Here is a 27,981-nt window from a genome sequence, read left to right as displayed (position 1 = left end):
ACATTTCCTGCATTTATAAGTGATTTGCAGCTCTCTTAATTTCACTTTAGGTTACAATGGTTGCAATGATTAAACCAGGATGGTTTACCTCAGTGGAAAGTTGGAAAATCTTGTCACTCCATTTTTGTTGCCCATCCCCTGTTTATTTTGAAGTGCAGACTAATAAAATATATTAATGTTGCTCATGTTGTAATGGATCATTATTCAGCAAGGCTGCTATGTTAAGTCAGTTACAATCACGTTTTAACATACCTTCAATTAGTGGTTTTACTGTCAGGGATTTACGCTAAGCCCAATTACTGTAAAGGAATACAGTCTCTGTAGTTTTAATTACAGCGCCTCCTACTATTATCAGAGAAGAAGATGTGATTTCTCTAGTGGATGACAGGAACATAAAAGCATTTTTATTTTTTCTGTAATGAAATCGAAAAAGGAAAATGCTGAAACCAGTAACAAAAATCCATGAGTGGCCCTAAATGGAGTACCCTATATTGCAAAAGAATGAATCACAAATGATCTGCTGCTGCAGTCTGTGTTACAGATCAGCCAGTTACTGCCTGTTGTGTGCTATTGTTTAGGACTGGAAAAGCAACTTTAAATTGTTACTTTTTCCTCCTCCTCCTCCTCTTAGTTGTTCTTCTGCATCATCATGATCATCATCTTCATCTGCTAATTTCTTCTGGAAGTCATTTCCTGACAGAGGAACTAACATTAACACTAATCTCAAGAAATAGCATATTAAATTTTTATTTGGCAAGTAGCACTTATAATAGGAGCAAAGTTTTATCCTTTACAGTTGGGGAACACATTAATAACACTTTTCCTTGAGCAAAGCAGATGCTCTTAATCTCCAACCTGTTGACACTCCTGATGTTGCCCCTTGAGTTCATTTTGTCTTTGGAGTTCATCCTTGCTATTGTTTTCATTTTTAAAATTCAATCCTATTCAATATATTTTTGCAAAGGTATTATGTGGATCACTTTTATAACCACTCTTGAATATACTGTTTATTCAGTTTTTTAAAAACCTCTGCAATTATTGACTGGGTTGTATGAAAATGAAGCCAGTTCATGAATTAACAAAAATAAGGGTAAGTTTAGAGAGTTCCATTTTTATCATATTATTTCAGAAGGAAACAGGGATAAAAGCATATTTGGGCTAGATAAGTAAATGTAATAAAATTTCAATTTCAAATCCACATAACACCTAATGGAGAGAGTGGCAATAATTAATCCTGGGCAATAGGGTTAAACCAGTAATGTCCTTGTCACCCTGCTTTTCTGCTTATTACCCCATTTCATGTTATTTTACAGTTGTTTATGAAATTGTCTTTTCTGTTTTTGTGGATGGTAAATTGCAAATAACTTGAAAGTCCTGTTATTTGTCTCCACTCTGTTTATCTTACATAGTGATTTCATACAATACACGGTGAACAAATCTTTTCTCAACAAATGATGAATGTTTGAAATGGTTATCACCATCCTCTACCAGTATGTAATCAATATGGCACCTTCAGATTCACACGGGTTAGAGGAGACTCTTTTAATAGCTGTGCTATTTTTGGTGAATGATAATTATTTCAGAAATCCGATGACCCTCCAGAACTCTGTCCTAATTCTTTATCTAAAGTTCATTTAAAAATAATATTTCTGTGTTTTGTGGCCTGTAATTAGATGTTTGTGGAAGTTGACTTATCGTTTTAAAGTATATGAGTCACATCCCAACCTACCATTTTACACAAAATCAATCTTTGTAATCTCTGAGAGATTTTCATTATCTTCTTTTACCTATAACTAATTCAATTTGCAGAAAAATTACAAGTGAAGAAAAACTTATTTTTAATTACCTAAGAATATTTCATGGAAACCTAATATTTTCTAAAGAAGCTATATTTTATATATTATTTAAATCGATCACTTTGGATGAGTAATCTAAGATTGCAAAAGCTAGAATTACTTGTTGGTGGTCAAATATCAGTGTGACAGAGATTTATGTTGGTAAATCACATACATTGATATGTTCAGCCTGTATATATGCATTTTAAAGATTTCATGATTGATTAAAGAAGAATCTTTTTGGATAACATGTCATCTGCAATGATCAAAAGTTGGATTATAGTGGTTTAAACAAACAAAACTTAAATTCCTTAAACAAATAAAATTCTTTGTGTAAGTTCAATAGTGACAGTGTGGGAGCTTGATCAACAATTCCAAACCCTACTGTCTTTTTGTTTCACCATCCTTGCCCTGTGGTTTATTTTTATGATTTTTTTCATCGTCTCAAGAAGCCACCCACTTTCCAGGTTTCTGCCTAAGCTTCAGGCTGCAAGAAGAAAGAAGCAATAATGAGGAAAGAAAGCACAGTATGGGAAGTGAAAACAGTCCTAGAAATCTACAAGGGCTTCTGCTTGAATTTAATTTATTAGACAATGAAAGCAGGCAATGATATTTAGATCTTTTGTTTTTTAGAGGCATTTCCTCTCATTATAAAAACAAAAAGCAAAATCCCAACAATTGCTTGGTAAGGAAGAGATATAAATATGTATGTTGCATAGGTGTCTAGTAGTGTCTGTCTATAAAAAATGTTATTATCTCTGAGGAGATCAAAAGAGTCACATTCAAACTACAGGACCAGAGTGACCTGAAAGCCCACTTCATAGTCATTCTGGTACAAATATAATTCCCACTATTTAACAACAACATTCATTTGGTAGGAATTTGACATCATCAACTATACAGCTTTTTTTTTTTTTTTTGGTTGTTTTCAAGGAACTAGATCCAGCATGCTGGACTCTCAAATTTTTTTAAGTGTACTTATTTTTGTTGATTATCTGGAAAACTTACTTTTAAGCTGATGTAACTTAGTGAATTCAGTCAAATTTGGTTGATAATGACTTCAAATAATCTGAAGATCCATTGATATGATGCTACTTTTACTAATTCTTTTTATGTCACAGATTCCTTCTGTGTTCTGTACAATTAAGCTAGAGATAAGAGTTTAGATTTCCTTGCATTGCATTAGGGAGGAGATATTTTCATATCAAAGTTGTTCTTGAAAGCACAGAAAGCAAAAAGTTAGCCTTGGTTAGGTGATATGTGTCTTTGGTTTCTGAAATCATAAGTTCCAGATCAACAGGCAAACACTATGGTTACTGTAATATGACCTTAGTCAAGGGTCTCCAACTAGTGTTTCAGAGGTAAAAATGGATTGCCCTGAATGTTAACAATTAGTATGTTTGAGATGTCATTTTCATGAATTGTCAATGGGTACATGTCCTGTACTATAAGATTTTTACCAGTAAAAGCTAAAAAGAAGCAAGTTGTGAAATAAGTGTTTAAATTCCTTTAAAATACAGATATGTATGAATCCTGAACTTATTTTACACCTGCTTCCTGCACTGTCTCTGATGAAGTCATTTAACACCATGGATTGGCTGGCGCTGTGGCTCAAAAGGCTAGTCCTCCACCTGTAGCACCAGCACACCGGGTGCTAGTCCCGGTCGGAGTGCTGGATTCTGTCCCGGTTGCCCCTCTTCCAGGCCAGCTCTCTGCTGTGGCCCAGGAGTGCAGTGGAGGATGGTCCAAATCCTTGGGCCCTTGCACCCACATGGGTGACCAGGAGAAGCACCTAGCTCCTGGCTTCAGATCAGTGCGGTGCACCAGCCGCAGCACAGTGGCAGCAGCGGCCATTGGAGGGTGAACCAATGGCAAAGGAAGACCTTTCTCTCTGTCTCTCTCTCTCTCACCATCCACTCTGTCAAAAAAAAAAAAAAAAAGGAAACAAACAAACAAACAAAAAACACAGATTCTGCCTCCTCAATAGAGCCATAGAGGTAAAATGCTTCCTTTTATTTAATCTCAATAGAAAGAGGTGATAAATTAAGAGTAAATGAAAAGACAAGTCTATTGGTATAGTCTAAGCATTATAGAAAAGTATGTTTAAAGGAGGGACATAAGTCCGATTGAGCATGTCTCAAATTGTACATCTCCTCCTTCTCTTATTCCCACTCTTATATTTAACAGGGATCACTTTTCAGTTAAATTTCAACACTTAAGAATAACTGTGTATTAATTAAAGAGTTCAATCAATAGTATTAAGTAGAACAAAAAAAAAATACTAAAGGGGATAAAGTATTAAGTTGTTCGACTTGCCCAAAATGGTAGAGTTAGAAATGTGCCAGGGGATTCCAATTCAATCCCATCAAGGTGGCATGTACCAATGCCATCTCACTAGTCCAAGTGATCAATTTCTGTTCACAATTGATCATAATGATAGGACTAAGCGTCAAAGGGTATCACATAAACAAGACTAGTGTCTGCTAATACTAACTGATAGAATAAAAAAGGGAGAGAACGATCCAACATGGAAAGCAGGATACACAGCAGACTCATAGAATGGCAGATATCCTAAATGGCACTCTGGCCTCAGAATCAGCCCTTAAGGCATTTGGATCTGGCTAAAGAGCCCATGAGAGTATTTTAGGCATGGAAAGCCAAGACACTCTGGCAAAACAAACAAACCAACAAACAAAACACACAACACTTATAGAAAGATCTCTGTGAGTGAGATCCCAGTGTAAAGAACAGGTCTTCAAAGAAGGAGGTACCTTTCTCTGAAGGGAGGAGAGAACTTCCACTTTGACTATGACCTTGTGTAAATATGATCAGAGTTGGCGAACTCAAAAGGCCTCCATAGCCTTGGCAACTCATGACATGTGCCTAGGGTGATTACTGACGCCATAAACAAGAGTCAATTTGTAAAGTCAACAACAGGAGTCACTGTGCACTTACTTTACATGTAGGATCTCTGTCCTAAATGTGCTGTACATTGTGATTTAGTGCTATAACTAGTACTCAAACAGTATTTTACACTTTGTGTTTCTATGTGGGTGCAAACTGTTGAAATCTTTACTTAATATATGCTAAATTTATCTTCTGTATATAAAGACAATCGAAAATGAAAAAAAAAAGGAGTGACATAGGACAGTGCAGTAGGAGATATCAGTTTTGTCCCTACAAACAAATTATACAGTTTTATGTAAATGATAGCAGTCTGGGGAAAATATAAACTCCAATAAGGAACATAAAACAATACAGCATAAAAAAGGGACAATATTTATCTGTACTTATCCCAGGGTCTGCACTGACAGACAACTGGAGTCAGCACATAGGCCAGGAATCCAGTCCTGACAATCTAATGTGAAATTTGTGTATCTTGCCTGCTAGAATAAACATTTACTTCTAATTCCATTTTCCAAGAATTATCAAAAATACTGTCAGCTCCAGTACTAATTTTCTGTATTAGCTTCTCACTACTATTACAAAGCACTTGAGGTGGGTTACATTTATAAAGAAAAGAGGTTTATAGAAACTCAAACCTGGCCAAATAGAAGTGGTCAGCATTCATCTCCTGTACCACACAGAAGAACCAAAATAGCAAGCAAATAATTCCTTTTTGGGATGAGTGTCCAAGGGAGAACATGAGAACACAGTTAGGCAGACATGGGGACCTGACAGGACACAAGACCTTAGATGGCAGCATAAAGAAAGGAACATAGCTAACTGACAACTGCAAGGCAGCCCCAGAGCAGAGAGGTCTTCATTGCAGAGGAAGCAGGTCTTGGTAAAACCTAATCAAACTCTCCCATCCCTAGGGATGATGAATCTTGGCAATCATAGCTTTGGAGGGAAACACAGTTGTCACAGGCCTGGAAACCATCAAAAGGACTATCTATGACTGCTTTAATTTAGAGTAAGGACTCTTGTTGTCTTCCTACTTGTACCCTGCACACAGGTAGTGGCAGTATGATTGCATCTTATGGATGAGGATAATGTTGAATCCGTACTGCCTGGGAGATAGAAACCTCTGCATGCTTCCATCCAGCAAAAAGGACTTCTGTCTCACAAAGCTATCTGAACACAGGAGCAACAGTAATACCAGAACCTCGGTCCAATGTCCTACACTGCACAGAACAAACAGTACAGCAAAGCAGGGCAGATCCTGCTCCGAGATGCTAAGAAGTCTGGGTGCTTTTCTCTGCATACTTCAGGCTTCTTCCCACACTCTCATCTTCCCCAAGGGCAGCACACACCAGTCACAGCTTAGCGCCACCACCACTGTGGCTCCCTTCCTGAGCTCAGTCTGGCACTTGTGGGTTGTACACACTTATATAGGCTATCAGACACCTTTTCCAGCATACAATAGCTTTGGTGAACTAGCCAAACTTGACCTGAGCCTGGCCCAGTTCTGTTAGGCACAATTAGATATGCAGTGCCATGTAGGAGGCACATTTCGCTTCTGCAGCCTGCCTCAGCTTTGGTGGGCACCCTGGACGCTGGTCCAATGATGTCCAGAATCCACTCTAGCTTTGGTGGGCACCCTGGACGCTGGTCCAGTGATGTCCAGAATCCACTCTAGCTTTGGTGGGCACCCTGGACACCACTCTGATGATGGCCTGAATCCAATATAGCTTTGGTGGCTGTGAGAGACAACACATACATGTCAAGCTTTGGGCCTGGCATTGCTACCATCCATGTCACCAGCACTCAGAGTGCTGCTTGCACACCCCTGCTTAAACTGACAATGAGAGGAAGCTTGTTTGCCCCTATTAATATTGCCATCATTAACAATGAAGGCGATATGGTGAGACTATTTCTCAGTGCCCAACAGGAACTAAAATTCAAGTAGTCTCCCAAACTGACACGCACAGAATCATCTTCAGTGTAAAATCCTTCAATTGCTTAGAGCCTTTTGTAGAAGAGGAAACTAAGACTTAAAAAAAAAAAAGCAATTCACCTTAAGTCACACAAATAGTATATAGTGGGGTCAGAGTTTAAACTCATATTTGGATAGGCTCAAAATTTTTGGAGAAAATAATTGCATTGTTCTGCCTATTCTGTCATTTAGAATGTCTTTTCAAACAACCATCCAAATTTTTAGAGATGAAACACTTCCACAAAACTGTTAATACATTCCTTAGATATGAACATTCTTTCTTCATATTTCTGGTTAAGTATGCCATTCACATAAAACCATCTGCGTCTGGCAAACTTGGTTCTTGATGGGTAGATGATGCTTTCTAATGAAAGCAGTGTGGTGGGGACAGCATGTGGCACAGCGGGTTAAACTGCTGCCTCTGATGCCTGTGGTCAGTATCCCACATCAGAGTCCCATCTGCTCTCCTTCGGATCTTGCTCTCTGTTAATGCACCTGGGAAATCAGAGAAATATGCCCAATTACCTGGACCTCTGCCACTTATATGGGAGACCTGTTGTGGCCATCTGGGGAGTGAACCAGTAGATGAAAGATTCACTCTCTCTTTCTCCCTCTCTGTCTCTCTCTTTCTCTTTCTGCCTTTCAAATAAATAAGTGAATGTAAAAAACAAGAAAGGAAAAAAGAAAGCAGCTTTGGTCAATGTACAGACTGATCTAACAGCATTTGAGGTGTGTGCTGCTAAGAACTTTGAGAGCTAACCTCAACCACTAGGAAACAGTCTTTTCCCAGAAAGATCTTTGGTGTGAGGCCAGCATAACACATGTTAACAGCAGAGTGACTTGGCATTTACAGCACCCACAAGCAGAGGAGCATGGTAAAGGGAAAGGATAGAGATGCTAAGGACTGACAAAGAATCCCACAGCATTCTCCTGTCTTTGTTTCACAAAAGACAGCACTGATCATCACCCCAGCAAAACACTTTTAATTAGGGGCCCGCAAATCCTCAATATCTGACAATCTGCAAACCATTCCAACTTGCATTTAACTAAAAATAAACCCAATCTTCTCAGCCCGTGAATCCTCTCAACTGACTCAGGGCTGATGGAGATTACCCATTAGCTGTTGCAGCTAGTGTCTAAGGCAAAAAATAGAAATTTCCCTGTATTTTAAATCCATAATGGTTTCTAATTTTGGCTTCTCAAATATCCTCTGAAGAGCTATGACTGTCTCCTGATGTACAGAGTCCTGATGTTTTGATTAACTAGTCCCACAAAGGGCAGTAGAAAGCGGCAGGTAAACTGCTGTGTGCCAAATCCCCAAAGCAATTTGCATCATATTTGAGGCTATCTGACTGCACTAGGGAAAGTGATGCTCCAAAAGGATTTCTGAGCCTTTGACATTTCAGAAGCTGTGGAACCGCTGAAGGCTGGTGTTTCGTTAACAAGGGAGATTTGCCCAGGTTAACCCGTCCTCCTATTCTACTCAGCTTAATTGGAGTGTCAGAGTATGGATGTTCCTGTGATAAAAAGCCAAACGTCTGCTGACTCTCCCAACCTGACTAGGGAGTTTGAAGGGACTATAGAGTTGCGTATAGACGATGAGATCATTCAGTGAACCTTGCTACCGAAGGTGAAGAAGAATCAGGCTAAGTGTAGGGAAGAGTGCACATGTTCTAGCTTCAGATACACCTGTCAATGGAGAGTTGAAGGAAGTGGAGGCAACTGTGTCATGTACATCTGCTCCCTCTCTTTCTCTTCCTTTCCCTTCCCTTGCCTTCCTGTCCTTTATCCTCTCCCTGTTTCTCTCTCCTTCTCATCGTCCTTTCTTGGACAGAGAAGACAAATTTAATAATAAAATATGAACATACTTGAACAAGGAGAGATCTAAGGTTATGAAATTGGGAGAAGTTTTGAGAAAGAAGGAAAATATAGTTTTGTAGTTATAGAGAAACAATAGAGTATTTCTGAATCAGGTTTTCATTTCTGTTTGTGTTTCTCTTTGGCCATGCTAATAATCTCTCAGCCCGCATGCTTTCTCTGTTGCACAGGTTCTATAATAATTGCTGTTGAATCTCATGTGGCCTGGTAAATTATTTTGACCTGGGATATCTGTCACAAGATGTTTAAGTGATGTTACTAGACTGTGGGAAAAAGCAATAGTAAGTATCTGATGTAGGGTATTAAATAGACCTTCTATCATTGTTAGAAGGACCTTTTAGGAAATGTACAAGACAGTAAAGACAGCAGGAACTGTTGGAAACATGAGAGGCATCAGAAATATGTGTATCCTTGATGCTTGATCAACTGCAAAAAGGTATTTGGAACTGGTTGTGAGTTCAGATCATTGAAGGGAAGGTTGGGCAGTGGACAGGGATCACCATGGACACAACACTGCAACCCCTTAGAAGAGCGCTGATCTAGTCACCCCGCCCATATCGAGGAATTTGTCATCTTGCAGAAGTCTCTGGGCATAGTCATGCTTCCATGACCCTTCTGAGAAATATTGAATTATTGTTGATCCGATGAAGCTCCTATCTGTTGCCTTTCAGCATGGTTTCTTATGACTCCCTTTAATGTCTTAACTACCAGTCAATCGAAGTTCTAGATTACTATCTGAACACATTTTCAGTTCCAATACCTTTTGTCTTGCAGTTTTGTTGGCCAGCATACCCATCTCCCATGTTATTCCATCCACCAAGCCATGGTTGCACAGTTGTCTTTCTTCTGATGTTTCCAGCCAACAAAATCTTTCTCTTCCATTAGGTCCACTTCTGTTTCAGTCTCTCTGATGGAACTGATATTTTACCTCATATCATCGTTGTCTTTGTCTATATATCCCTGCATTGTAGAAAATCTCAAATATCATATGTTAATATTAAACTTCATTTTGTTAAGTAGTTATATTAATTTCTATCATATCAAAAATATTGTGAGAAGAGTGAAAAGTGATTTTTAAGATGTTAATTTACTCAATGTTTTTATAATACTTTTAAAAATATGTAAAGACATATTTTACATCAGAATGCTTATACATTGACAAGACAAAAATTTTAATGTAGTAATACAAAAATTCCCCATATACCCCTCGCCCTCTTCCCTTATTACTGTGTCATATTATTATATTTGTCACAATTAATGAACCACATGAAGTCCACCCTCCACCTCCTTTTAAAATGCGAACTCCTCATGGAACAAATCTGGCCCCTTCATCCTCTCTGCCCCTGCTGTGGGATGCAATTCCTGGTTCCAACATGAGTTCCCACAGGTGTCATCTGCCAGGTGCGACATGGTAGAGAGAGGGCTTTCACAAGAACTGAGCCCACTCCAGCATCATACCCTGGGACCTCCAAAGCTGTTACCTAAATGGACCTCCTCCTCTTCTTCATAAGTAGCCTATGTCAGGTATTTTCATATTGACAATAGGTGAATAATACGAGGGTTCTGCTGAAAGCACTGTCTAAACCTTCTCCTTATAACTCACTGGCCAATGGATTAATCTCATGCTTGCCTCCCTATACAGGGTATCCTGGTGTATATAGTTTCCCATTACCCACGTTAATACTGTAACAAATTTAGCTTTACATTCATGAAAATAAAGGTAGAATGACTATTCAGTGGGCAGTTAGCAGACCCTAAAAACCCCGAAACCATTGCAGATGCAGTAACTTCAGTAATCTGTTATTATTTTGTGGTTGCAAATTGATTTAACTCAGTACCAAAAAAGAATTCGTAGCCCACAGCTGTGGTGTCTAACTTCTCAGTTTATTCCTCTTCTGTCTCCTCTTCAGTTGCCTTCAAATTTATGGTAACCATATGCAGAGGATCATGGTCATTTTATTTTACTCACAACTTTATTTTTGGCTCAAATAAGCTATGTATATTTCAGCAAAATCAAGGGCAAACAAATCAAGACATCAGGGAAGATATACTAGTGATGCTAGAGGAAGAAGCAACTTAGAAAAAATAAAGAAAGAAAAAATGATAAAGAAGTCTACATGAAATTTAAATAAAAGCCAAAAATAAGAAACCCTTACATCTAGTTGAAGTGTTGAAGTCACTAAGAAGAATTAGAGAAGTACTTTTTAAATGATGTATTAGGTTATTTACCTGCTCTTTTTTAATACAGAGGTAAACAAAGGATTGTGGAATTTTTCTGTATTATTCATCATTTTAGGGAAAATTTTTGACTTAGAAAAAATTTTTTTCATAAAAAGAAAGTTCTTTTCAAAAGTGAGTGTCATAATAGCAATTTAGAGAACAGGATATTTGAAGGTATTTAATGTCTCATAGATGTTTGAGTTAATATCATTCAGCCTCTGCTTCACTTTTTTTTTTTTTTTTTTTTTTTTTGAGGAAATCTGGAAGCTCACAGATTTAAAAGATTCAGGAGAAAATTCAGAACTGAAAGACAAGATGTGCTGATCCTTAACAGCCAGCATTGGGGTGTGTGTGGGTGTGTGTGTGTGTGTCTGGTTTACAACGAGCTTGTAATCTGGTGACTGGTGTTCTTCAAGCCTTGCTAATTAGCTAATGAAGTATCCATCACTTCTAATTGTCTTCAGCAGAGACAGTTACTGCAAAAATGAAATAGTTGCTGCTGAACAGAAATTCTGTATTTTTAAAACTAGCAGCAAGTGGACAGTGTAAGCAAATTTATGTGAAAACTTAGAATAGCTAGCTAATCTTTATAAATTTAGTCAAAGAATAAGCGACATTGATAGAATGGCATGAGTTATATGTTCCATATACATAATGTTTACTTTTGCAGGCTTATTCATACTGATACTATTATAGTTGATTACTTGATTGTTAAATTAAATATATCATGTCAACAACAAAGAAAGAGACATTGATGGCTTCTGAACAGATGACATAAAAATATGCACCAAATTAATGTATCTTAAATGTAATTGCCAGGAGGAGTGTTATCCTAGCAATTAAGAAATCCGTCTTGCATCAGAGCACCTTGGTTTGATTCCTACCTTTGCTCCCTGACTCCAACTTCCTACCAATACACCTCCCTGGGAGCAGCAGTGATGGCTTAAGTAATTGAGTTCTTGCCAACCACTTGAGATTCCTGGATTCAGTTCCCGGTTCCTGGCTTTGGCTTTGGCCAAGTCTTACCTTTTGTGTGCAACTGGGGAGTGAACCATCAAATGAAAGCTCTCCTCTCTCTCTCTCTCTCTCTCTCTATCAAATAAATAGCTAAAAATTAAAAAAAAATTATGAAAAACAAAAGCTAAAGCAAATTGAATGAACTAATTTTTAATTAAAATATTCCATAAATATGCATACCCTTGATCATTATTGCTGTTAAATCTGTTTTATTCTAAGCCAATATCAAAAGGAAATTGGTAACTTTCATAACTTATTCTGCCCATAAATATCATATCAATTCAGTGTTTTAGGAAAGACACAATTATAATTAATCCTGAACTCAGACATGGATTCTTCTAGAGGATTCTTATGTAGTATTATATATAATAAATTGAACAGTATCATTTTTGACATATTTTTAGAATATTTTGAAATCAAGAATCAACATTTTCTGATGGGATCTAATTACAAGGCTATTCAATAATCTAGAATTAATCTGATGTTTGTGTATCAGCTCTCCACATAATTAACTGAATCCAGAGGTGCATTTTGAACTACTTGGGTAATGAAAAAACTGTATCCACTGAAGATTATCTTCCCCGAGATAATGGTCTTCTTGTTCTATGTATGTCTTCAGAGAAACTTGACCAAAGCGGGTACTGACGATCTGAAAATGGACACTACCCTGCGTATACTAAATGAATTTGTAGCATTTTATTCGAGTTGACAACTTTATTTACAGCCCACAGCATATTTTTTTTACTGACTTCTTAAGCTTCCTTTTGAATAGAGAAACAAAACTGATCTTCGGATAGAAAGACATGAGCAAAGTACATGTTAATGAACAGCTACTCAAAACCAGTCATCAGCTAAGCCATACACATCTTAAAAGTAAAGGAAAAATTCAAGTACAGCATACTAATTTTTGTTGTTAAAATATATTAGGGTACTTTCAGAGATCTAATGCCCTGTCCACACGAACCTTTGAAGATTCCTCATACGTGCAGTATGAGTTACTACAGTAACTTCTGTGTTAACTTCACATCCCACTTAGATGCGATTCTACTATTATCCTCAATTACCTTGCTTCACGTCCAACTAGTCCATGGGCAACTTGAGTTTAAATGAATTAAGAGATGGATACCATCCACATATAAAATAACTAAATGCATTAATATTCACTGGTTATTTCAAATAGAATCTATGAATATATAAATGTCTTAGTATGTGTCTATTAACTAGTATTTGCATTGATCAATCAGTCAAGACAAGTGTGACTTAAGATTTGCCAACAGGATTCCACACATAAACTTTGAACAGAACTAGATATCCTTCACACTCCAATATTATTCTCATAAAATACATTACTTTATGTTTTACAAATTTCTGTCCAGTTTGCAATGATAGAAAAGTATCTAAAATGATTGAAGATAAATTTCACATTTACTTGATTGAAAAATTCAGAGATAAAGCCAAATTGAAGTATTTATGGATTCAGATGCTCAAGCAGAGAACATCAGTCCATGACTTAATCTTGCTTGCCTTTGATTTGAATTACTATTATTTTTTTTGTTTTTCTATTTATTTATTTGAGAGGTAGAGTTACAGACAGTGAGAGGGAGAGACAGGGAGAGAAAGATCTTCCTTCTGTTGGTTCACTCCCCAGATGGCCGCGATGGCTGGAGCTGAGCTGAAGCCAGGAGCCAGGAGTTTCTTCCGGGTCTCCCACAAGGGCGCAGGGGCCCAAGCACTTGGGCCACCTTCTACTGCTTTCCCAGGCCACAGCAGAGAGCTGGATTGGAAGAGGGGCAGCCAGGACTAGAACTGGTGCCAATATGGGATGCTGACGCAGCAGGCAGAGGATTAACCTACAGTGCCACATGGTCGGCCCCTTTTGTTTGAATTCTTTCTCATTCATCTTATGCAAGTGCAAGCGTGTCCATTAGTGCTTCAGGATAGTATTCAACCTTTCTGGCATTTCCAGTGTGTTGATAGTGTCTTTTAAATATTATACTTTCTGAATAATTTCTGCAAGATTCCTAATTTTTAGCCCTACTTCCCTCAGTCAGCTTGCATTTACATTCTTTCATCGATTCTGATTCCCATTACCAGAAGAATAGTGTTGCAAATTGATCTTAGCCAATGTGGTCATGCACAACTACTGGATTCCATTCCCATATATCAGTATCCTCCTCCAGAGGTCAGTGATGGCTTTGGGTTCTCCCCAGCAACCGTGTGTAGCATATACTAAAGAAGGCATCTGAGACATAATCATGATGCAAATGCAAGTTGACATGAAGCATTTAGACAACCTGTGCTGAGGACTCAGTAATGTCCAGCTTGGTTTTGATCTTTCTAAAGTGATGTTAATATGCTGGAAATATTCACTTTACCAGACTTCTGGGAGTCAGGCAGGTAATAGCATTCTGGGATGGGGAGGTGGGCAAAGGACCATTCAGGAATGAAGCTGAGCCCAACATTTCAAAGAGCTCAGCTTTCTTTCCTGCTTACTTTGTGTGCCCAGTTTATTCAGTATTTAGATATTAGGAGGACTCTAGATTGATTATCTTTTTTTTCCCACTCAGGATTGCTTTAGTTATTCTGGGTCATTTGTGATGTGATATACATTTTGAGATTTTTTTCTAATTCTGTAAATAATGTCATTGGTGTTTTGATAGGGATTGCATTGAATATGTAGATTGTTTTAGCTATCATAGGTATTTTAATGATATTAATTTTTCAAATCCATGAGCAAGGGATATCATTCAATTTTTTGTGCCCTTGTGATTTCTTTCATTGAGGTTTTATGATTTTTGTTGTTGAGATCATTTACTTATTTTGTTAAGTTTATTCCTAATATTTCATTTTTGGAGTGCCTATTGTGAATGGTATTTCTTGATTTCTCTTGGCAAGCTCATTATTAATATATAAAAAGATTTTGTTATAAAAATATATAAATATATAAAAATATAAAAAGATATTGTTGCTTGTATGTTTACTTTGTAACCTGCAAATTTATAGAATTGGTTTACTTGTTCTAACATCTTTGTGTTGAGGTTTAAGGTTTTTCCATGTACAACATCATGTAATCCACAAATGTGGATATTTTGACTTCCCACTTTCTAATTTGAGGATCTTCATTAAGTTCTTCTTCCTAATTGTTCTTGCTAGTACTTCTAACAATGTATTGAATAAGAGTCATGAAAAGAGGCATCCTTATCTTGTTCTAGAATATTTTTTTATATCTTCTAGATTTATTTTTGGTAAGTTGTATATATTTAGAAATTTATTCATTACTTTGCGGATTCCAAATCTGTTAGCATATAGTTGTTCATAGAAGTTTCTTATGATCCTTTGTATTTCAGCTGTGTTGGTTGCAATGTCTCATTTAGCATGTGGAATTTTGTTTATTTACTTTAGTTTTTTTTTTCTTTTTCTTTGTTAGTCTGGCTGAAAGATTTTTTTTTTAATCTCAAAAAATCAGTTTTTGTTTTGTTGCTAATTTGTAGTGTTCTAAGTTTCACTTTAATTTACTTCTGCTTGAATCTTTAGTATTTCTTGCCTCCTGCTAATTTTCAGTTTGGCTTGTTATTATTTTTCTAAGTCCTTAATGTGGATCATTGGACTATTTATTTGAGATCTTTCTATTTTAATGTAAGCACTGACGCTATAAATTTTTTTGCCTATTACTGCTTTTGCACAGATTTTTTATGTTGTGTTTTCATTTTTATTTATTTCAAAAATAGTTTTGATGTTTTTTCAATTTCTTCAGTCACCCATTGATCAACCAGTGACATGTTGTTTAATTTCCTTATATTTATAAATGTTCTGTTTTTCTTTCTGTTGATTTCCAGTTCTATTCCTTTGTAGTCTAAGAAGAGAGATGGTATGACTTCAATTTTTTAAAATATTCTGAGACATGATTTGTGACCTAATATGTGGTGTATTCTGGAGGAAGTTCCATGTGCTGAGAAGAATATGTATTCTACAGCTGTTAGAAGAAATGTTCTGTTGGTGTTTGTTGGGGCCATTTGTTCAACAGTATGTTCAACTCTGATATATTTGCTTACTTTCTCCCTGGATGATCTGCCCCTTGATGGCATTTGGGTGTTGAAATCCCCCAGTTTCATTGTATTGGCTTCTATCTCTCCCATTAGGTCTAATTGCATCTGATGTCTGTATCTGGGTGGTCTTGTGTTGAGTGAATATATATTTACAATTGCTATGTATTTTTTTTGGACAGGTAGAGTTATAGATTGTGAGAGACAGAGACAGAGAGAAAGATCTTCCTTCCATTGGTTCACTCCCCAAATGGCCGCTACTGCCCGAGCTGTGCCGCTTCGAAGCCAAGAGCCAGGTGCTTCTTCCCAGTCTCCCTTGCCGGTGCAGGGGCCCACACACTTGGACCATCCTCCACTGCTTTCCCAGGCCACAGCAGAGAGTTGGACTGAAAGAGGAGCAACCAGGACTAGAACTGGCACCCATGTAGAATGCTGGCGCCGCAGGTGGGGGATTAACCAAGTGAGCCACTGCGCCGGTCCCATTATGTCTTCTTAATGAATCTATCCTTTTATTAAATATAATGTCATTTGTCTTGGCAGTTTTGATTTTAAATCTGTTTTATCTGATATGAGTGTGGCTATTCCTGCTTGTGTTGGTTTCCATTCGCCTGATATATCTTCCCCATCCCTTCACTTTCAGTCTGTGTATTTTTACTTGTGAATTGTTTCGTTTCTTTCTTTCTTTCTTTCTTTCTTTCTTTCTTTCTTTCTTTCTTTCTTTCTTTCTTTCTTTCTTTCTTTTCAGAAAGCATATTGTCAGGTATTTTTTAAATCCATTTAACCAAACTGAATCTTCTGATTGGGGATTTTAATTGATTTACATTCAAAGATAGCATTAAGAGAGAAGAACTAATACCTGTCACTTTTTGACTGATTACTGATTGTTCTGTTAGTTAATATGGTAGTGTCTTGTGTTTTCATGATGCTTGCTTCTAATTAAGGACTCCTTTCAGAATTTCTTGTACTGTGGGTCTGGTGGTAATTAATTGTCTGCTTTTGCTTATATATTAAAACAAGTATTTTTCCTTCACTTCTAAAGAATTACTTTGCTGGATATAATATCCTTGGTTGGAAGTTTTTTTTTATAGTTTTTAAGATTTTGGATATATTACCCCACTTTCTTCTGGCCTTATTGGGTTTATGCAGAGCAAACTGCTGTTAGTCTAATTGATTTTCATTTATATATAACTTGGTGCTTTTCCCTTACTGTTGTTAGGTTTCTCTGCTTGTTTTTATCTTTTGAAAATTTGACTAAAATATGTCTTGGATAAGGTCTTTTTTGGTTGAATCTATGTGTGGTTCTCTAAGATTCCTGTGTCTAGATGTCCATCCTGTATCTAGATGTCCAGTCCCTTTTAGGACTTGAAAAGTTTTAATTATTATTTCACTTAGTTTGTTTTCTATGCCCTTTTCCTTCTCCTTCAGAAATCCATACAAGTGAATATTTGGTTGTTTAATGCTATCCAATATTTTGAGTAGGTTTTCTTCATTCTTTTTTATTCTTTTCTCTTTATTTTTGTCTTGCTGAATTATTTCAAAAGGCTTGTACTCCAGATCAGAAATGCTTTGCCCTACTTGATTTATTCTGCTGTTGAAGCTCTCAAATATATTTTTATTTCATTTATTGAAGTTTCATTTCCCAAATTTTTGTTTGTTTTTTTTTTTTTAGTGACTTCTGTCTCCTTAGTGAGTCCCTCATTCATTATTTTCCTTAATTACTTAAACTCTATCTGTATTCTCTTGCATCACATAGAGCTTCCTCACAATCATTATTTTGAATTCTGTTTCTTGAACTTCTAGGGTTCCCTTGAGCAAGGATCTACTTTTGGGGAACCATTGTGCTCTTTTGGTGATTTCATGCTACTTTGTTTCTTCGTGTTCCTTATGTCCCTACATTGATGTCTGCACCTCTAGTGTGTTAGTCCTTTTTTTATGGAGCAGGTTGTGTCAGAAAAGAGGTTATTATTTAGATGGAATGCAGGGTATCACCTGGCTTGTTGCTCCGGTTTTGTTCTAAGTGAGCCCAGAAATGTGATCTCAATGATTTCTTTGGTTATAATCAATGTCAGCAATGATTATAAGTGACAAATTCGTGTAGCCTGCAGTGATTCATGGGGATTGTAGTGCAACATTGAGAGGTATGTGGGCTTTGTAGAGTTTGTGAATTTACTTCCGTGTGAGTTAGGTATCAATCATAGTAGGGTTTGTGGCAACCAGAGCCTCATTCTTGGTGCTGAGGAACACCAGATGGGCTGTCCCCTTTTCCCACTGCTAAGATTGAGTGATGCTGAGGCTTGTGGCACCAATAGCTGTGGCTTTATGACTATGTGATGTGGATGGAAACTTCTCCAGGTCCTGCTTTGGGACTGTGACAGTGCTGGGGTTAGGACTGAAAGTCCTAGTGCCGGAGCTTGGGCACGTGAAGGGGATTCTGCTCCAGACACACAGGGCAACTACAAGACATGTTGGAGATTTTGCTCTGTTAGGTATGGGCCCAGAGAGGTAGAATATAAGATCTTATTCCTTAGATCCCACCAATTAGATATTGCTTTTGTTTTATTTTGAAATGCAGAGTAACAGAGAAGGAAGGAGGGAGGGAGGGAGGGAAGAAGGGAGGAAGGGGGAGAGAGAGAGAGAGAGAGAGAGAGAGAGAGAGAGAAATCTTCCATTTACCAGTTCACTCCCCAAATGGCTGCCAAACCAGGTCTGGGCCCAGTGCAGCAAAAGACAGAAACTCCATCCTGATCTCCCGTGTGGTTGACATTGTCTCAGGCTCTTAGGTTATCATCCTCTTCCTTCCCAGGAGCATTAGTAGAGTGGTTAATCCTGGTTCAGTAGCCAAGACTTGAACTGGCTCTCTGGAATGGGATGCTGCTGTCACAGGAAGCAGCCTAACTTTCTAGCCACAATGCTAGCCCCTAGTAGGCCTTGGTAAAGCTCCCTGAGTGGCTCTACTGCACAGTGTGTTTAAGAATCAGATCTGGCCGGTGCTGCGGCTCACTAGGCTAGTCCTTCGCCTGCAGTGACAGCACTCCAGGTTCTAGTCCCAATTGGGGCGCCAGTTCTGTCCCAGTTGCTCCTCTTCCAGTACAGCTCTCTGCTGCTGCCCAGGAGGGCAGTGGAGGATGGCCCAAGTGCTTGGGCCCTGCACCCGCATGGGAGACCAGGAGGAAGCTCCTGGCTCCTGGCTTCGGATTGGTGCAGTGCCGGCCGTAACGACCATTTGGGGAGTGAACCAACGGAAGAAGACCTGTCTCTCTCTCTCTCTCTCTCTCTCTCTCACTGTCTAACTCTGCCTGTCAAAAAAAAAAATCATATCTTCACAACTTCACCATCTCACAGCGAGCTCTGAAGAGTGTGTTCTCTGTCACCTGCACAGTACACCCTACTCTAAGTGCACCTGTGTAAACTCAGGAGTTATGTTCTCTCTCTCGGATGCTTCTGCTCTGCCCCCTTCCCCAAGCCTGGTGGTCATGGCTCTGAGCACCAGTCCATGTGAAGTGCTCCTTTTAGACGAACACATCACATACAGCTTCCTCAGGCTGTGCTGCTTCCTTCAGATCTGAACTGTTGATAGGTGCCTGTGCTTGGCGCTGGATGCAGATTTTGATGAAGCGGCAGCAGTGTCACAGGCACCATCAGAGCTTGTGCAAGAAAAGACCTGTCTGTGGCGTTTCCCTCAGAAGCCTTGAAGCACGGAGGGTATTTAAACTATTCTCATGATGTCTCCCTTAAAATGCATAAGCACCCTTCTCAAATTGTGTCTTCTCGTAGGACACATTTTTAGCTTTCCCAGCTAGTCCAACAAAGGACATTGTATTGTAGTCCATTTCAGTGTCATTTGACTTTTCTCCCAGTGGATTATAATCTTGCTGTGAAGGGTGTTTTCTTTTTACTCTGCTACCTGTCTATATAAAACCCCTCAGTGTTTACAGAGTCATTGACTCCCACCCAGCATGTTCTGTAAAATGTGTTTTCTGAAATAAATGTCAATTGGATGCAGTAATGGAATATTTTCACCATGAGTATAGACCACTGATGAAAAATGTAACAAAACATTACAATTAAAACTTGTATTCATGTCTTTTTAATTCTGTTGGAGGTGAGCACAGGATGTCATTCATGTTAGCATCAGCTACTGTCCTCAATGTGTAAGTTACTTCACCAGGGAACTTCCGACAAAGCCAAATTCTTTGGCCTTATCCCAGTCCTACATCTGAATGTGCGTTTAATGAGATCCCAGGTGATTTATATGCACTTTAAGGCTCAAGAAACACTGATTAAAAAGTCGTAAATCTCAAATGTGTCATTTTGACTAGAAACATTGGTTTCTATATATATTCACAGAGGTAGGAATACATACATATATATATATATTCTAATGTCCTATTCTAATCAGCGTTATTACATTGGATTTGAATTTTTCTTTAATTATGATAAAACCAATAAAAATTATGATAGTGTTATGAGAAAATCAATAAAAATACCAAGGAAAAGGCATTTGGTGCAATGCCAAGATAGCACTTGGAATGCCTGCCCCGCATACTGGTGTGCTTGGGTTCAAGTCCTCATTCGTCCACTCCTGACTCCCGTTTCCTATTTATGTGCACCCTAGGAGGCAGCAGGTGATGGCTGAAGCTGTTTGGTTTCTGCCACTCACATGGGAGACCTGGGTTGAATCCCTGTCTCCTGGCCCAGTCTTTGAGAAGTTAGCCAGAGGATGAGAGACCTTTGTCTTTCTGCCTTTCAAATAAATAATATATATATATATATACAAAAATTTAAAAAACCCTGAATTTAATAAATACAGTGCATTTGATGTCTGGCCATACTTTTCCATTTAATAAAATTTTCCATGTGTTTTGCTCCCTTGTTTCATATTTGCCACTTCCATGAAACTAAGTATCTCATACTTATGAGACCCCAATCTCAGTTTAAAAATCTTCAGGTTTTGTCTATAGAGAAATGACTTTATCCTGGTGCCCAAAAGCCACTTGGCTCTATTGCTCTCTCCACAAGGCGAGGCTGAAGGGAAGTCATGCCCAGGTCTTGGGGGAGGTGCTGTGGTCCTCCCACAAAAGGACAGATAGGCATCTTAAGAAACATGAGAGAGAGAGAAAGAGAGTGAAAGAGAGAGAGAGAGAGGGGAAGCTCCCATTCAGGGATCTATGCCTCAATTTCCTCAACCAGGGTCCAGAAATGAAACCCAGGTCTCCCACGTGGTGGCAGGAGCCACGTTGCTTGAGCCATCACCATTGCCTACTGTGGTCCATATTCACAGGATACGGCCAGGGACAGGATCAGACCCAAGCACTCTAATATTAGAAGTAGGCATCTTAAGTGCCAGGATATACACCCATCTACTCCCAGATGAGCATCCTTGGTGGGCTTTCACCAGCTGTCTCTTCCGAGGGGAGACTTCCTTCCTTATAGGAGGGTACAGTTGTCCATGTGGAGTTGACCCTCCCTGCATTATTTGTTAGGCCCCTCTGGTTTGGAGTCGCCTTACAGAGTGAGAACCTGGCACCATGTTGATGATGCTATCCTATCTCAGTAGGTAGTAAGCTGTCACAGTCAGTGGAGGCAGCTGTGTCCTGATTATCTCCGGCAGAGCGGCAAGAGCAGCCCAGTGTGTAAGGCTCCTGAACTTGACTACATGACTACGTCTCAGTGCCTCCATGTCGGAACCTTGCATATTTTACAGATGAGTGAAAAATGATCTCCAGATACGTCTTTTCTGCCACCATTGTCTCCTCAAAATAGGAAATAAGGCAGCATTCCTGGGGATTTTATATAAATCATGAAAGGTACGGGTGTTTGTCTGATTGGGCAAGACTGATTTCAACTTTAGATTAACATAGATTTTCAGTTACCAAAGCCGGAAAATGGTCACATCTTCGTACTATGTGAGTTATTATTGGAAACTTTTCATAACAAAACCAGAAATTAAATTTGTTTTTTTTTCTCTCCTTAATTCCTTTTTCTCTGTGCTTAGCCTCCTGAGCACATCTTCGCTCTATTTCTTCAGAATCAGTGAAGATTGATCTGATATTAAACACAATATTAAGATACACGAGATTGACATGGCTGGTGTGCTCAGCTACCCAAAGGTATGTGTAATTTAATAAAGGCTAAAAGTCCAAAGCAAGAAAATTGTAGATTCTTTGAAAGATGCTACAGTGAAAAGAAAATGAAAATTTGGGCAAAATCATTCCTAACAAAACTACTTTCATCTGACTTATTGGTGTCCTTTCTTGGTCTATCAGCATTCATTTGTGTGCTTTTAATGGATTACACAGTATTCATAGTCTAATTTTAACTTAATCTCCTGGCATTTTACATTTCTATGTCAACCCTATACAAAATGACTAAAAATTAGGTTGTATGTTTATATACACTTGCATTTTAATATGTTTAGTTACTGGCTAATTATATATAACATGAATATATTAATAATATTTTCCTCTCTAATCATGTTTTATTTTTCGACTGTGAAATTATTTCCTTGGACCTAATTCATGGAGAAGGTGAAGTGGATGTCAGGTCTGGATATCAGTACTGGTTCCATCACTGACAGTCTGTGTGGCCATGGCACACCTCATCTCATCCACCAAACTAAAGTAATATGAAAGCAGCCACTTCATTGGGCTTATGGATTTATATGAACTATACTATACAAATCTTATATAGCACTTAGCAATAGTAAATGTAGAGTGTTGATTAGATATGGCTGTTATTATTTTTACCCCAGTCTACAAATGTTTTTTTTTTACAATATATCATTTAAATTCAACTTAATTCTTACTGTTTGACCTCAATCACATGCACACAGAGAATCAGCATTTTAAAACACATTCACAGACACAAAGACATTTTGATAGCTTAGCATTTGTATAATGATGCTTTACCTTGTTTTAATGTCATTTTCCTTAGCAAGAGAAAACTAATTATTGCTAATGCATATTATCCTTACATTTCTTCTTCTGTGGATTGCTATTTCATTGGTTGATTTTCTTTACTCAAGTGATAATTTTTAAAAGACTTATTTATTTGAAAGTCAGAGTTACAAAAAGAGAGAGGGAGATCTTCCATCTACTGTTTCACTTCCGAGATGGCTGCAATGGTTAGGGTTGGGCCAGGCCAAAACTAGGAGCCAGGAACTTCAGCTGGGTCTCCTACATGGCAGGCAGGGCTCAAGTACTTGGGTCATGTTCTGCTGCTTTCCCCAGACTATTAGCAGAGCACTGGATCAGAAATGAAGCAACTGTGACAAGAATTGGCTCCCATATGGAATGCCTGCTTAGCAGGCGGAGGCTTTACTTACTATGCTACACATACTGGCCACTGAAGCCTCGATATTTTCTTACAAATTTGAAAATGTTCTATCTGTCCTATTCAATGACCTCATTGTATTAATTTTATCATCTTTTCATTATACCCTCACTCTTTTTTTTTTTTTTAATTTATTTGCAATGCAGAGTGACAGAGACAGAGAGACAGGGAGAAAAGAGATCTTCCATTTGCTAGTTCAGTCACAAATAGCTGCAATGGCCATAGCTGGGTCAGGCCAAATCCAGGAGCTACGAGCTCCAGCCAGGTCTCCCACATCCCAAACACTTAGACTATCTTCCACTGCTCTCTCAAGTGCGTTAGAAAGGATTGGGATCCAAAGCAGAGCGATCATCAAGACTCCAACCACTGATGTGATTTGGGATGCCAGCTTTGCAGGAAGCAACTTTACTAGCTGCACCACGATGCAGGCTCCACTCTTTTTTTGTTTTAAAGATTTACTTTATTTATTTGAAAGGCAGAGTTACAGAGAGAGAGGCAGAGGAAGAGAAGAGCGAAATCTTCCATCTGCTAGTTCACTCCCCAAATGGCCACAACGGCCAGAGCTGGGCTGATCCAAAGCCAGGAGCCAGGAGCTTCTTCTGGTTCTCCCACACTGGTGCAGTGGCCCAAGGACTTGGGCCATCTTCTACTGATTTTCCAGGCCATAGCAGAGAGCTGGATCAGAAGTGGAGCACCTGGGACTCAAACTGGCACCTATATATGGTATGCTGGCACTGCAGGTGGCAGCGTTACCTGCTAAGCCACAGCGTAGGCACCCCCCCCCCTTTATTTTAATATAACTGCAATTTAGCAAGTGATTTTTCCCCTAATACTTGATTCCTCACTAGCCTTTGAACAATTCAAGTATAAACATATAAAATCTTAATGCCTGTACACTGTAGTGTTTTGCTTTTTGAAGGCCATAACAAGCCAAATAATCCTTGCTGTGTTTAGGTACTTGGAGGGCTCATGCATGGAGCAGACACTAGTTTCATCCCTGAGCATAAAAGGGGGAAAATGAGCATCAGCTTAGAAGGGAAAATTCAGCTGAGTCTCCCCCACTTTTTGGAATTATCGGTCCATGCTTTCTGGTCAATGATAGTCACTCCCATAAGCTGGACTATCTCTGATCAAAGAGACTAGAGAGTGGACTGGTGTGGGGAGCAACTCGGACTAGACTAAGTTACTGGAATTAAGACTTATTCTATGCATCTGCTCTCCCACAATATGGCACTGGGAGAGGAGTAAACAACTTCTACACAGCTGCCTCCAGTTCGACCAATAACCTGGAGGAGCTGATCCTGCTCCTGATTGGAGGAGAGCAGCGTACTCGGCGTCTGGGTAGCAGAGTTGGGATTGGTGGAAGAGGACTATAAAGGAGGAGAGAGACAACATGCACGAGGAACATCTAAGGGGAACATCCGGATAACATCTGAGCAGCCCCTGAGAGAGCCGGCCGGTGGTGTGCCGCTCCCCCATGGAAGTGGGGAAAGTGGCAGGGGGGCCCTCCCCTCCATGGAGGTGGAAGGGTCGGCAGCCAACCCAGGAAGGACCAGCAGCAAACCCGGGAAGGGCCGAGCAGACAAAAGAACAGTGCAGGGTCTAGTGTCATTCCTCCACGAAGAAGGGGAGCGACATAATGGTCCCGTGACTCGGATAGGAAACCTAGGAGGGAAGAAGCTGGAAGAAGTGGGAAAATACCAGAGAGAGGGACTAGGGAAGAGCCTAGGGAAAAGCCGGACAGAAAAAGTGCCGGAAGAAGTTAGGATTGAAAGCGAAAGTGAAAGCTGGAAGAAACATAGACTCGGATACGGACTATGGCGGGGAAGTTAGGAGAAATCTATGGTTGAAAGCGAAAGTGAAAGCTAGAACAAACAGACTCAGATACGGTCTGTGGGGAGAAGCCAGGAGAAATGAGAGGGGAATATTGTTGGAAGAAAAGTTAGGAAACATACTGGGTAGAGAAAAATATATTAGGGAGGATGAAGCCGCGGGGGCAGGCCGAAGCTGAGACGTAAGCTAGGTTGGGATTCGTCAAGTCAGCCCGGGGAGCAAAAGGCGAAAAACTAAAACCAGAAGCAGAGACGTAAGCTAGGTTGGAATCCGTCAGATTAGCTCGGGAGCAAAAAGATGGGAAGCCAAACTGAAAAGTGGAGACGTAAGCTAGCTTGGATTTCGTCAGGTTAGCCTGGGGAACGTAGACTGAAAACTAAACCAACCGTTGGCGGAAACGTGAGCTAGGCTGTGATTCGCGGAAGCCGCCGAGTGCAGAGAAAGCATGCGGGGCACAAGCGGAGAGAGTGCACGGGGCGAAAAGATAGGAAGTGCTGGGCTGGCGCAGAGGCTGTGGTGCGAGTGCAAAGGGCGCAGAGACCGCGGAGCGCGCGAAGCCGGGAAGCTGCGCAGATGAGAGAAGCATGGGCTGAAGCCGCGCAGAGCCGGGAAGCGCCACGGGGCGAGGCGCCAAGAAGGCGCCTCGGGGCGGGCGCCGGGAAGCCGTGGGGATAAGAGAAACAGAAGTTTAGAAGTAAAATGAGAGAAATAGGAATGCTGGCAGATAGAAGTAAAATAGGAGAAATAGGAATGCCCGGAGATAGAGAAATAGAGAAAAATAAGGCCTCCCCACAACATGGCAATGAGAGAGCTCGGATTCGGTCTGCCTGATTAGTAAGGCGATAAGCACTTGCAGGCAGCTCGAGCAGAGCATGCGCTGCAGGGCACCGAACACAGGCACGCATCAGCGCCTAAAAACCTCCTCACGTTATGGCGAAGAGAGGACCTGGAATTGGTTTGCCTGATTGGTAGGGCTTGTAAGCACCTGTGGGCAACTCCAGCAAGCAGAGCAGAGTGTGCGCCGCGGGGCACCAAAGACAGGCACTTATCAACACCAAAAATAAAAAGAAAGGGGGAACTGTGGGGAGCAACTCGGACTAGACTAAGTTACTGGAATTAAGACTTATTCTATGCATCTGCTCTCCCACAATATGGCACTGGGAGAGGAGTAAACAACTTCTACACAGCTGCCTCCAGTTCGACCAATAACCTGGAGGAGCTGATCCTGCTCCTGATTGGAGGAGAGCAGCGTACTCGGCGTCTGGGTAGCAGAGTTGGGATTGGTGGAAGAGGACTATAAAGGAGGAGAGAGACAACATGCACGAGGAACATCTAAGGGGAACATCCGGATAACATCTGAGCAGCCCCTGAGAGAGCCGGCCGGTGGTGTGCCGCTCCCCCATGGAAGTGGGGAAAGTGGCAGGGGGGCCCGCCCCTCCACAGAGGTGGAAGGGTCGGCAGCCAACCCAGGAAGGACCAGCAGCAAACCCGGGAAGGGCTGAGCAGACAAAAGAACAGTGCAGGGTCCTGTGTCGTTCCTTTGCGAAGAGGGGGAGCGACAGACTGGAGCATCAGACTTTTGGTTTCTGGAATGTGGTCTAACACAGAAATTTTATGGCTTGTGTATAATTGTAATGATATTGTTTATATTATCAGGTCATACTCATTAGTTTTCTCTTAAATTTTCTCACTTCTTTGTCCACATATAGGATTCTGCATAGCATGTGAGATTGTTGTTTTTCTGTGTGGTATTTTTATCTTGCCTGTGAGGTCCTTAAGTAAGACAACATGTAATAGTAAGGTCCTTTGTGTCCTTAGTATGTGATATACACCTAATATGTAATAAATAATATGTGAATACATGTGGAAAGAAGAGAAGAAAAAATACAAGCAAGAAGTAGAGAAAATATGGAAATGTGTGTATATTGTTGGAGCAAAATAATCGTTATAGCTGCTCAGAAATTTCACAAACTAATGATGCCTTAGAAATAAAAACATCTTGCTTTTTGTAAAGAGAAATTTGTTTTTGATATATATCCTATGTTATCAAACATATAAAAATTCAATCTCTAGAATAAAGTGTTCTGTACCTGACAAACCCCATGTGGTTCCGTTTATTTTAAGAAAAGGCTTTTGGAGCAATGAACCATTCTTTTTCTCATTGACATCAGAAACAGGAAGTAGCATCTCTCAGATAATGAACATGGGGGCATTTTGCCAAGGTATAGTCTACAACGTTGTAAAATCCTACTTATATCGAAACTTCAATGCACAACCAAAAATAGAGCATTCGGTTTTAAAGTGCCCTACTTTAGAAGTTGCTGATCATAGAGTGTTAAGAAAACACTGTTGAATAAGTCCCAGAAAAAGCCATGTGCATAGAGGATCTGACGTATGTGCAGATCTCTTCAGTGAGGGCTGGTTTTCTCATCTGTAGAAAGCTGTGTAGCCCTATGTCATGCTTCGTCTGCTGCAGCTCACATTAATGTGACATCTTTCAGGGACTTCAAACAACGGGTCACTCAGCCCAACCAGGAGCTGCCCTGGGTTTCCAGGCCTGAAACTTTGTGTGGGGTTAGCCGATGCTTTAAAGCTTAACTTCTCTCCCTATTTAACATCATTTTTTTCTTCCCACCTCATATTTAGTAACATACACATGAAACTCCTTCTCAGAGGATGCATGTAGAAACATTACTGTTTTCATAGAAAACATTGCAAATCCAAAAATACACCTTGTGACAACACTATAGATTCCATTCACCTTACAACTCCATCTACAAATACTAGCAAGACAAATTAAATAGCCTATTAAAAAGATTATACACCATGAGAAGTGGGATCTTTTTTTATGGAATGCAGGGCAGATTCTACATAGAAAAGTCAGCCCATATAATATACCATATTGACGGAATGAGGGAAAAATAGTAACACAGAATTATCCCAA

The sequence above is a fragment of the Oryctolagus cuniculus genome, chromosome 8, assembly GCF_964237555.1.
Source record: "Oryctolagus cuniculus chromosome 8, mOryCun1.1, whole genome shotgun sequence".
Classification (NCBI taxonomy): domain Eukaryota; kingdom Metazoa; phylum Chordata; class Mammalia; order Lagomorpha; family Leporidae; genus Oryctolagus; species Oryctolagus cuniculus.
Note: the sequence above shows the minus strand (reverse complement) of the source record.